The following is a 12,392-nucleotide window of genomic DNA, read 5'->3' as shown; positions in this document are numbered from 1 at the left end:
GCAAATTCTGTCAATCCTGAGAAACTAGTCTGAAATACTATATTTAGAGATGGCTGAGGGCATTTACCATTTCATTAGCATTTAAAACACATTAAAGACTAGTAATAAATATAGCATAGTTGTTGGATTTCTGTTCTAAGCTAAGGAGGGAGGAGAGTTTAGGGGAGACTTCCTGCTCTTGAAGAGTGATAAGGTAGGAAAAGGGTCTTACAAATCCCAGATCTCAAAATAAAAACAGTACACAGGGAAGAAAGTAGAAAAAAATCTTGTTAAAAAAATAAAAGTCCTACAGCTGATGGAGATGTTATCATGAAAAATTTAGAGCCGACTTTTGGACGTGGGAGAGCGGAAAGGGAGAAACGTAGTAATCACTCTGCTGTTTCTCTTGGCCTTTGAGAGAATGTCAAAACAAACACAAGGGACTGTCAGCAGTTTGGGCACTATGCAGACCACGTGCAAAGGGAGTTGATAGTACACAGAAGTGAATGAGTCTTTGTTTTCCTAATTCTTTCAAAGATGGAAAGAGAGGTGAAAAATTGTATTCTTGCATCAGAGAACAAATGTAAAAGCTAATAGTAGATATAAAAACAGACTGTATGGGGACCGTGATTAGGGTTTAAATTAAGTTTGATCTCTTTTTCTTAGCTATCTGCTTTCACTTTTAAACGTTGTGGGGAACAGGAACAGGACACATAGATTTAGCTGATAGAAGAGAAAAGGCTCTTGTACTTTGTATTAACATTAAATCCAGGGCATCTGCTCTACGAGTACCAAGTAATCTGTCTCTAAAGCAGAATCAGGCTATGGGAGCAAGGTCACAGAGTTTGGGGGCTCAGTGTTCTCAGAGATGCATGCTGCCCAAGGAGGAAGACATCCTTCTCACAGCACCTCCTATAGAGTGTGATTAGAAATGGCAGGCAATGAAATTCAGATGACCTGAATTACATGGTCTGATCTGATTTGACTAATCCCATATTACTCAGCAAGAAAATATGTATTTCAGTGCAGAAAATGCTTAGCTAATTAATGAAAACCCACTCAACATGTATTTTCAATCGAAATACTTTAATTGAACCCTTAATAGTACTACGCTTCTTTCTGATCTCCTATGATTGATAATAGCCATCAGAAATAAGGGTAATAGTTTATATTCATTTAATGAAGTCCTTCAATGAGTTTGATTTCATTTTTTTTTTCATTTTATTAAGTTATGTTAACGTATCCAAGAGAACAAACAGGTAGTAAATGAAGGAGGGGGAGTTGGAACCCAGATCTGCCAACTTCCAGATTCTTTCTTCTAAGTACTCTGCAGCAGTGCCACTCACTCTTCTATACACCATATTTAGAGTTATGTTGAAGTTTCCATATTGTAAGTGAACGAAAGACCAGCTCTGAATGAGTTCCTTGAGAAGTACACCTCCACCCTCAGTGTGCTGATAAAAAGATGCCCTTACCAGCTGAGTATAAGAAGAGCCCTGCTCTCTAATTCCCCTCCTTCCTACAATACAAAAAAAAAATGTATTTTTTTCTACTTCTGCAAGCTGGAAAAGTGAATTTGGCTAAATAGCGATTGAGTTCTTAGTGGAGTGGGGGAAGGTGGTGAAAATGAATGCAAGGTGGATGTTTCAGTGTCCTAGACAATATTATTGCTATAGCCAGTGATGCTACAGTTATAGTTACCATTGAAAAATGGAAGGTTTTGACTTATGATGCTTAAGAGCTTGTTGTCACAGATAAAATATATTCTGGCATATGAGAAGAGCCGTCTTTCCTTTCTCTTGCTACTTTTCACCTCCACTCTCCCTTCTTGACGGTATGTGCAGGGAGGCTTGTGGTGTAGAGGGAGACGTTGCTGCAGCACCCTTGCTGCAGATAGAGAGCCTTGGGCTTGTGGCCTCTCCCTGCTGACTGTGCTGGGCATGTCCTTCAGAGACCTTGGCCTGTCGCAATGAGAAGGCTATCTGCATTAGTTTCACCAATGCTCTCAACCACTTCCCAGACCAATTGTGGAATGACAGACTTGGGAAAGAAGAAGGGAATTCAATAGACCATGAGTTGTTGTATAGAGGTTAAAACTTTCAAAAAGATCACCTGGGAAAAAACGATGAAGGAATAGTAAGTGATCTTTATTCCTATAGGTAGACAGTGAATGGGTCACTGGTTCAGACACAGTGGTAATTCTGGACAGAACCTACCAAATGTGTGATTTATCACTGTCAGAAATAAAAATTGCCCTTGCATTTATCATTCTTCCTTATTTTCTCAGCTAAACTCACAGGTTCCTTTTTACTCTTCCTACTCCTATGCTTCATGAAAACTATAGTGGGTAAGCACATTCCTCTATGCTGACCCGCAATAAGTTGAGAATCTACATGGCAGCTGGGATAGAAAAATACACAATTTCATAATGGTAGTGACATCTGCGTATCTCAGCATCTTTGTGGTGACATTGAGCTACCTAAGGACCTGTTTTTGTTCACCCAGCTGTTGATTTCTTGCCAGAAGGACATTTCACCACATTAATCCCACTGATAGCCTGTCTGTGTAGATGGATTTTTAATCCATTAAAAATTAAAAAAATACAACTACCTAATAGCTCTGTTGATAACCATTATATAATTCCATATTCCTTAGCTCTTAGCAACACAGTTGACATTCTTTAAATCTACTAAAATTAGAAAAATAGTTTTAATATTTCTCCAGTATCTTTTTCACTGTATCTAATTTCCTAGTAATTAATTTTATAAATTAATAAAAATTATATATGTATTAACAACTTTCAAAATCCAGACACATTAAACAATAAATATGCTTACATTTAATAAACCCTTTATTATAAGTATTTAGACACATGAAAACCTCAGAGTAGTTGCTGAAACAAGTTTATGCTTTATCAAATAAGATTCTACTTTATCAGTAGACTATAACCATTGAACATTATGAAACATCCACTCCAAAATATGTCTATTTGATGGATGTTGCTTATGTCTTAAGTATGATTCTATTTTACGAGATGGAAGAAACCCATGTACCAAAAGTCAAAATCTATATACAGGACTCTGACTTCTCTTACTAAAAAATTTTAGGGAATAAAAAGTAGTAATCGAAAATGCATTTTGAGTCTATGCCGTAACTGTGAAAAACGAAGAGAATATTTTGAATGCAAACATATTTTCTTTCAGCTGTGGTAAAGAATGTCACAGTTGGACTGAAGTCTTGTTAGCTATTGTGTCAAACTGAAATAATGCTTCCATCAGAACATGTCTCATTTTTTAAAATATGCGTTTTAACTGTAAATGTTAGCAGACCCGTATCTCAAATTGGGCAATAAACTAGTTTTTGCAACCGAAGACTTATAAGATGTTTTAGAAGCAGAATTTATTTTCTCTAATTTCTAGATCAAATTAAAACGTTTCCAGGAATTCTTTCATTGGTTTAGATTGTTTAATGAATACTTCTATTTTTCAATTAACCAGGGAAAAAAGTCACACTTGGATACACATCTATCTCAAAATCATGGTGGACAACCTAATAGACGAGAAGTAAAGTATGTGAGAAAAGGTGAGAGATAAAACTTATTTATGCTGCCACCAGCTTCATATGTGATGATTGGAAACTCACTATATTAAGCTTTGATCTAAAGAGCAAAAATTGGAGCCATGAACTGACTTCTACTTTAAATTTTGGAAGGAGTGTGTTAAAGAGAAGAAAAGCTGGACTTGTTTACTAAGTACCATAACCTGTTTTATAAGTCACAAGTATGTTTTCTCTCTTAATAAAATTAAGTAAAATATTATGTGATTGATCTATATAGTATCATCAAACATGTATACACATATTGAGTACGGTGAGCAATGCCGATGATAAGCAAAATACAAGCACATATCTCAATGAATCATCTATATCCTTCTTAAGCATTTCTTTGTTATGTTAATTTTTTGGGAAATTTGCCATGAATTCATTTAAGTTTTTTTTCCTGGTTCCAGGTTGGTTTTTTTTTTTTTCAAATTGTGACTAACAATATGCCAATTTGAGTCTTTGTAAAGGATATGCCTTTATACACAAAGTACCGAAAATGTTCAAAATACTTTTGAACCTAAAATTATTTTTTAAGTTTCATATTCAGTGTTACATGGGCTAGTAGACAGGAATTCCTGGAGGACCCAGGTATAGTTTTCTTCTACTGTTCCTAAGTTATCAGCAGAAAACAGCTGGAGAGTTATTTTCCTGAGACCATTTTCTGAACTGAAAAAGGTTTTATAGTGTGTTTAACTGGAAAACTATCAGCTGATCCCGAATGAAGTAGCTGTAGTGTTTTCATTACTTCTTTAAAATTCCTTTGCTTGGCTCTGTTGGCCACAAAGTTGAAAATGCAACCCCTTCCCCATTCTAGTGATGAGTAAATGATGATGGTACGTTGTATATTGTTCACCATCTAGTTCTTAGGGCTGTTTTCTCTCTCTCTCTCTCTCTCTCGCAAACTCTCTCTCCTACCCCCTTCCTTTCTTCCCTCCTTCCCTCTCTCTTTCTTTCTTCTCTTTCTTCCTGAATATTTTGAATTGTAAAGAATATATATTTGGGTGCTGAAAGATCTAATTTCAATGAAAATTCAGAGATTTATTGTAATTACTCTTAAAATTATATTCTGATATTTTGAGCCTTTGACTGTGTCTTTTTTACCCATACAAAATATATGTGTTTTTTTTTGTTTTTTTTTTTTAGGAACATAAACTGTGAGAACTGTGAGTCGATACTTTGAAACTCTTCTTTTTTTCCCCCTCAACTGAAGGTATTGTATACATTACTCTGAAATGAAACTGTTACCTGGATGTATATGGGCTGAGAGTTCTGAGTTTGCATCTGACAATAAATGACATTATATATGACCTTAAAGAAGGACTTCATTTTACGCTTGCCTATCTGTAGAAGAAGAGATAATACGGATGCCTAATGATTATTTAAAAAGCTTTGATGCCTCATGAGAAAGAAGATAACTATAAGCTTTAGAATTAAATACTTAAAACTGAAAAAGTTTATTACTCTTCATTATTTCTTTGTGAAGCAAATGTGTTTTAGGAATTATGAAGCTGTCTTACAGACAAATATTATAAAGCATAGAGTTGTTAATGGACTTAGGAAATTAATAAGGAGTCCAAACTTAAACTTTTAATTCCTTTTAAGAACTAATTTCCATGGTTTCAGATATTTCTTATTTTTTGCTTACAAAAGAGAAAAATGAGAGGTATTACCATTATTTGCAAAAATAAGGTATGTCGATTATATTGTTTGGTCAAAATCCTCTCATCAAATCTGCCTACATTCTGGTTCAGAAATGCTTATGTAACAAGAAAAACAGTTTCTCCATCTGTAGGGCTTTTATGGTTTATTAATAATTTTTTGTGCTAATAAACTCTTTTTCTAATAAACTCTTAAACTTTATTAGAAAAGGCAGTAAAAATCCCAAGGAGAGCTTGAGGATCTTGCTGACGGTCACATAACTGGTGATGGAAGGACCTAGGATATATCTGATCATATCACTTCTCTACTTAAAATTCTTCAACAGCTTCCATATTAAATCCTTAGTTTCTACAATAGAGTCTGACACATTGAAGTGTTTATTCCCTTCCTACTATGGATGAAGAGATTGAGACAAAGAAATCAAGTCATTTGCCCAAGATTACACGTAGTTAATCAGTGGTAGAGGTAAGAGTTTAGACCCAGGTACTCTGATTCCCGAGCCCCTGTTCCTAATCACTATACAACACTACCTCGCATTAGTATATGTTTGACATGGCTCCTATGAGATTGAGCCTAGATAGGACATTAATGAAAACCAGAATAAGAGCTGGTAAATTGAGAGCGAAGAGTCAAAGCATTTAATAATGTAAAGTCAGTCTGGTAGGAGTGACACAGTGGAAGAAGTGGTAGATAATTCAAGTTCTTGGAGGAACAGTGTTTCTGAGAGATGCTGAGATCTGAGGCATGTTGTACTAGTGGATGAGTGATGATGAGTGGAACTGGAGGTCACTGACGTTGAGTATTTTAAGACTCGAGACTAGGATATTAAAAGGCTGAATGAGGAGAGCTTCAGGAAACAAACATAGACAATGGAGACTTCTATTTTCTAGTCACAGTGTCTCAGAATTATTGGTGATGCACATGTTACATATTGATGGTACCCACAGGATGGGGTATGATCTTCTTGTAGTTTATCTATGGAAGATGTTAAATCCCATGTTTCTTTCAATTCTAGAACTTTGAGCCCAAAGAATTTCTTTTAGATGGAAATTCATGGAATTTGCTTTAAAAAAAATCTTCTATAGAACTTGGTCCTAAGCTTTGTATGTAGTAAACATTAAGTATATGTATGCATAATGGAGATTGCGCCTAGAGAAAAGAGTCCTTTCTCTTCTGAGGAAAATATTATATCAGATACCCTCCATGCATTAATACTTTCTTAAGGGATGCCGATAGATAATTTTCCTGAGGGAAGTCACTTAGGGACATGAATGTAGTTTAGATTTAAGGGATTTGGTTTGGAATTCTGTCAATGTTGAAGATCTCATGGGTAAGAGAAGACACTATATGTTTTGGTGTTCTATTCAAATAGGACTTTCCTAAAACTTGTTATGCTGCAGCACTACTTCAAGGCCTATCTTAGAAAAACCAGAACTTCTGAAGTTCCTTTCATGTTCCGAAGTTCCTTTCATGCTTCCCTGATGAAATAATCACATTTAACCTATAAATATGGCCACTGGATTGTGGACTGTGGTAAGAAATGTAGCAAGGATTAGTAGTAACTCTATCTGAAAAGACATAGCCTCACTCTAAGGAGAGAACTGCATTTAGGATTCATTATTCTTACAGGCTGAATTTTTCCCCCTTTCACCCTCACAGACACACACATATGCACACATGCACACACATACCCTCTCCTCCATGAATCTTCTCCTTAAAAATTGACATTTTTCTAAGGCAGACCGCACATCAGAATACGTGCAGGGCCCAGTGAGATATAAAACATAATTCCTCTTTAACAGGAGACATTTCTTTAGATTTTAATTTATTACTGATTTGTTAAGTTAGGGAAATAGGCAATAAAAGGCGAAAATGAGCCACATTTTCACATAATGGATAGTCAACTTCCAAAGACTTTAGTGTCCTTCTTCAGAGATTTTTTTTCCCCCTCTTTGAAACTTCTGCAGATATAGTTTTTAACTATGTTGTATTAGCCTCAATGATAACCCAGCGAGGGTCAGTCTACACTGCCTCTTGGATTGCAAGAGAACAGAAGTTAGAGTTGGACTAATAGCATGCGGGAGTTCAGTGCTTTTGCTGCTTTGAAGCCTATCTGTCAATTTTTCTTAAAATACACACATACATACACTGCCTTTGGTTCTTTCGCTGCCTGATTAATGTGGCTCTGCTCCTCTAAGGCTAACACATGCTGCACTCGCCTTGTTTCTAACAGCCAAGCCCCTCTGGTGTTGCCCAAATTATACCTGATTCTTTCAGACAAATTATTGAGATGATTAAGAAAGTTTGATGATATATCATTTTTTGGATTCCAGACCTCCTGTCAGATAATAGAGTCAGGAGTGTGAGACTGCAGCCATTATTCCGTATCAATGTTCCGAGTTCAAATAAAGTGTCAGGATGACTAAGTACAAGGGATTTGTGGAATGCTTTAATGTTGCCTCATTGCAAATCACTTCATAAGCAGCCTGGTAATGAGCTCAATAAATTCTGTTGGAGGAGAAAAAATTAAAAAAAAGAGCCCCGTATTCACTACAGAAAAAGTAGGTTGCTATTTTATAATTAGGCCTCTGGGCTGGAGGGAAGGAGTCTTATTTCCTGTTTGAAATCCACTTTGTTAGCTCTGTGATGTGGAGATGGCTAAATGAGTATGAAATATTATAATTAAGGATATCACAAGCTGTTTATCTTATCAGCAGTGTTTTTCCTTAAAGGCTGCCTCATTGACCACTTGCATATTATAACTGCTTTTTTTCTGTGCTTTGCCAGTTGTAACCAACAGAGGTTCTGGCTCTAAGGGAGAAAAGAGGAAATATGAACAGCAGCCCAGCAACCAGAAGTCACTGGAGAGACCTAAATTGCTTTTATTTTGCCTGGATCAGGCATTCGTTTCATTAACTACAATAGGCTGCTTGTTTATGGAAATAAACGAGTTTATAAAACTTGACTAAACCTGGTGAGTGCACGCGGTCCAGGGCCAGGCTGTGAAGTGCTGTCTCAGACACCCTGCTACGCACAGTGTTTTTGTTTTGAGGCTAACAAAGAAAACCAATCCCACTCTGGAAAATAAGAATTGGTTTATTATTGATTAGATAGAAAGCAAGTTGGCCAGATCTGTCATCACCGTGATAATTTTTTGACCTGCTAACTTTCTTGTTTTCATTCACTAGTGGAAGGTGAGTTGTGCTTCTCCGTTATAGATTGAGATGATAATTCTTACCAGGTTTTGCTGTGAAGATCTGCATAGTAGTTATCTGCATGGCAAGCCATTTGGCTGAACTGAAAGATCAAATTATAGATTCCCAACACCTTGCCTTAGTGTTGATTTCTAAAAGATCCTCGTTCTCAAAAAACACAGTAAAAGACTAATGTGTTCACTAGGATGGAATCAGTATATCTGCACATTCAGTGTTGGTTGGCCCTTGCTAAGATGACAGAGGCTGACAAGTTTGTCTTCTGCATTCCATCCACAAATCTGCCTTGATGTTAGAATCTGAAAGTTTCTTCTATTTTCATGCTGTCTTTATAATTTCTCCATCAAAATTATTTTAAGAAAGAATATAACAGACAAGTTTATAGAATAGTGGTAAAATTAATCACACTGGAAATGTTAAGATGATCTGCCATGGTTTGATATGATACCCAGGGACACTGCTTATGGTGGTTCTCTTTGTGCACTTCCTAAATTACCAAACTGAGTGGTGAATAGAGAATGAAATCCAGTCCACACTTGTTCACCCAGTCCTGTACCTCAGAAACCTTTGGATTTGCCTGGAGATGTGGGTTGCTTTTTCTAATTCACTGTCCACAGAGGATGCCTGCAGCTGATTTGTACAAAAGCACCACATGAGTTAGAACTGTGCCCCATATTATTTCCCCCCAAAGGGAAAAAAAATGAATCTGTTGTTATAGCCTTTCTGTTATCATAGAGGTTACTCGAATAATAGGATTCCTGAAATAAACTCATGTAGACAGAGCTGACTTTGTTCGCACACATAATTATTAAATAAACACTTGCATTGTTTGTACAAAATGCTGACATATAAGCCATTGAATTATAACCATGTTCTAGAGGAAGTGTTGGCAAACATTTTCTGTAAAGATTCATACATTAAATGTCAAAAGCAGCCAGATATGTAAATGAATAGGCATGACTTTATTCCAATAAAACTTTATGAATACTGAAATTTAGATTTTATGTTGTCGTCACATGTCACCATTTAAAAATGTAAAAACCAATCTTAGGTCAAGGGCCATAAAAAAGCAAGTTGTGGGAGCCAGGTTTGGCCTGTGGCCAGAAGTTTGTGGATCTCAAGATCCCTATTCTACAGCAGCTGTCAAATAAAGTCTCTTTCTTTCCTGGTGCTGAGGTAGGGGCAGGGTTACACAGAATGAGCATTGTAACCTCACTGACATACTTTAAGACACTGTTAGATTATCAAAGGAGAGAACGATAAAGAGATGATATTTCACAAAGCCTAATTTTTGTTAAATTTTGTCTCGAGTTGTTTTCAGGTAGTAAAGCATGTTAACTACTATCATTGAACTGTAAGAGGATAAGCATGAACTGGGATGGTCCTGTTCAGAAATCATGCTAAGTGCAAAGCAGCCGCTGAGTCTTATCTGCTAATGTCAGCAGAATTCTTTCCCTCATTTATTCACTAATTGTTTCAACAGATAGACGTTGAGCTCCTACTTTGAGGAGGATCCATGAGGTGCTTAGAATCGGGGAAAGCACAGATCATGAGAGGCATGAGTGAAATCTTAAGGATTCTTCAAAGCAGAGCACCGCAGAGGAGGAATGGAGCAGCTACAGAAGGCTGGGACACACTGACTTCTGGGTTTTCTCTGTAGTAAATGTGGCATGCACCATAGGAGGAGAAGAGGCTGAGCCACGAGTGACAGCAAAATGTAAACAGCAACTCAAAGCCACCCACCAAAGCATAGCTTTCCAGTGTGCACATAGGGCTTTTAGCCACAGAAACTGAGATCTTAGCAGCTCAATCTTTTAGTATGAAAGACAGTTATACTTTATATGAATATTTGTCGATGAACATAGAAGTAAATCTTTTTCTCTTTCATCCTGAGATTTTTATATTTTTAACAAGTACCTCCTTCCATCTATGGTTGATGTGTTGCTTTTTTCAGTCATGCTTGATACATTCCTTCATTATTTCCAGGACAGCTACTCTAAAGTAACACCCTGTTACCACCCCACGGCATCGTTACCCCCACTTCACACATGGGTAGAATTTTCTGAAAGAGAAATCGGTAATTGAACCTTAATTTCTCAAGGGAAACGTTAATTGAACTGATAAAAGATAAGAGTTAATGTGACTTGTTATAGTCATCCAGAACTCTGGCAAGTCCTAATAGAAATGAAATGCGTTGAAAAGAAAAAACATTTTTCTGGCTCCAAAGTGCCAAAACATCTGGCTGAAACATGAAACATGTGAAATGCAGTGAACTGTCCAGATATTTTGTCTTCTAAATGTCAAGCATGTTATATTTACTGATTTAGCTCTCTTAAAACCTATGCAAAAATCTATCTAGAATAAGGTAGAGACACATAAATGTATTAATTCTAACATTTGTGTAGGTCTTCACATTTCCAAGTATATTTTCATATACTGTATTTTAGTAAAATTTCATTAACTACTCGATATGGTATTAGCATCAACCTTGTTAACACCATACCACTTTACAGTGTGGTGACTGAGGGTGAAGTTGTGAAGGAACTGGCCCCAAGTCAACTGGCAGGAAGTCGAGGCAGGGGCTGAGATGTCAGTCCAGCAAAGTCAGAGTTCTTTTGGTTATACTGTATTATCTTTACATTTGACAAAATTGCACTAAGGCTGCCATTAACTCTCTATGTGAATGTGGTTAAAGAAACTAAGCTGTATATGACACAGTCTCTGATAAATTGCTATTATTTGCAGACTTTTTGGTGAGAACCCCACCTTATTCCCCCTATGTGAAATCCTGGGCCAAGATTTTCTAGTTCTTGCTTGATGCTTCTCTCTCCCTAGAACTTACATGACATAGCATGTTGTTTAAAGTTTCTAAATATCAAATATTCAACAGTACTAAATGTCTTTCATAGAGTTAGGCAAAACTACTCCTTTATACTGGATATAAAAATTTATTGATATGGGCAGATATATAATTATTATCATTGTTAATGACACAGAGATACAAAATTTATGTCCAATATAATTCTGCCAAATAATTTAACATGGTGCAGTTAAAAAACGGCATGGATCAAATATTTGGTTTGTGAGTTTGTGATCTGTGAGGGGAACCAAAGTGAATCTGATTGCAGCTCCGTCAGGATGGGTCGTCCTGCAGCCTCGTGTGAAATGTTTATTTTAAAAAAGAGAAGATAGGTTTGGGAGAATGTGGTGATGCTTAATCGCTTTCCAAATAGAAAATAAATATTTATCTAGAGAAAATTCTCCAAACATTAAGGCAGCTGTCTCTCTCAAAAGCCATAGAAACACATCAAATCATAGATTGTGGGCTGTCAGGGAGGTCCAGCTAATCAGAGTTGGCTCTTTCGTGCAGCTTTTATATCTCTACTGATACCTTCCATACCAACACCCTCCAGGCTCTCTTGACTCCCCTTACAAAGTTGGATAAACAAGATAAAAATCTTAACTAAGGGAAAAGAAGTGGCAAATCAGGTTTTATTCCCAATCTTCTCCTCTGTTGTCTCATGCTGATACACCACTTTCTCCACTGAGAAGCCAAGAGATCATGGCTGATAAAGACATGAAAGTAGTTGAACTACGTTCCTGTGTAAGTAGAGATAGTTTCTGAAGCAAGTTGAGGTTTTGCTTATTAAGTCAGTGATTCACTCAACAAACATTTGTCTGATTACTCTATAGTAGTATTTGTGCTAAGCATGAAATGTGTGCTCATCTCCAACTACCATTCCTAAATTGAATAAGTAAATCAGAGCTCAGAAGGGCAGGCAAACACGTAAGTTAATCAATTAAGAGAGAATATGATGAGGGGCATGCTGGTCATTATCAAACAATATGGGAGATAAATATAACTCAAAGGAGAGTGGGCAAGTCGGCTTGGAAGAATGCAAGACATACATTTTCAATGGAGGACTTCTAACTGCTCATATC

This window comes from Pteropus alecto, unplaced genomic scaffold (assembly GCF_000325575.1).
Source record: "Pteropus alecto unplaced genomic scaffold, ASM32557v1 scaffold7, whole genome shotgun sequence".
NCBI lineage: Eukaryota > Metazoa > Chordata > Mammalia > Chiroptera > Pteropodidae > Pteropus > Pteropus alecto.
The sequence above is the reverse complement of the archived record's forward strand: the minus strand, read 5'-3'. Positions refer to the sequence as shown.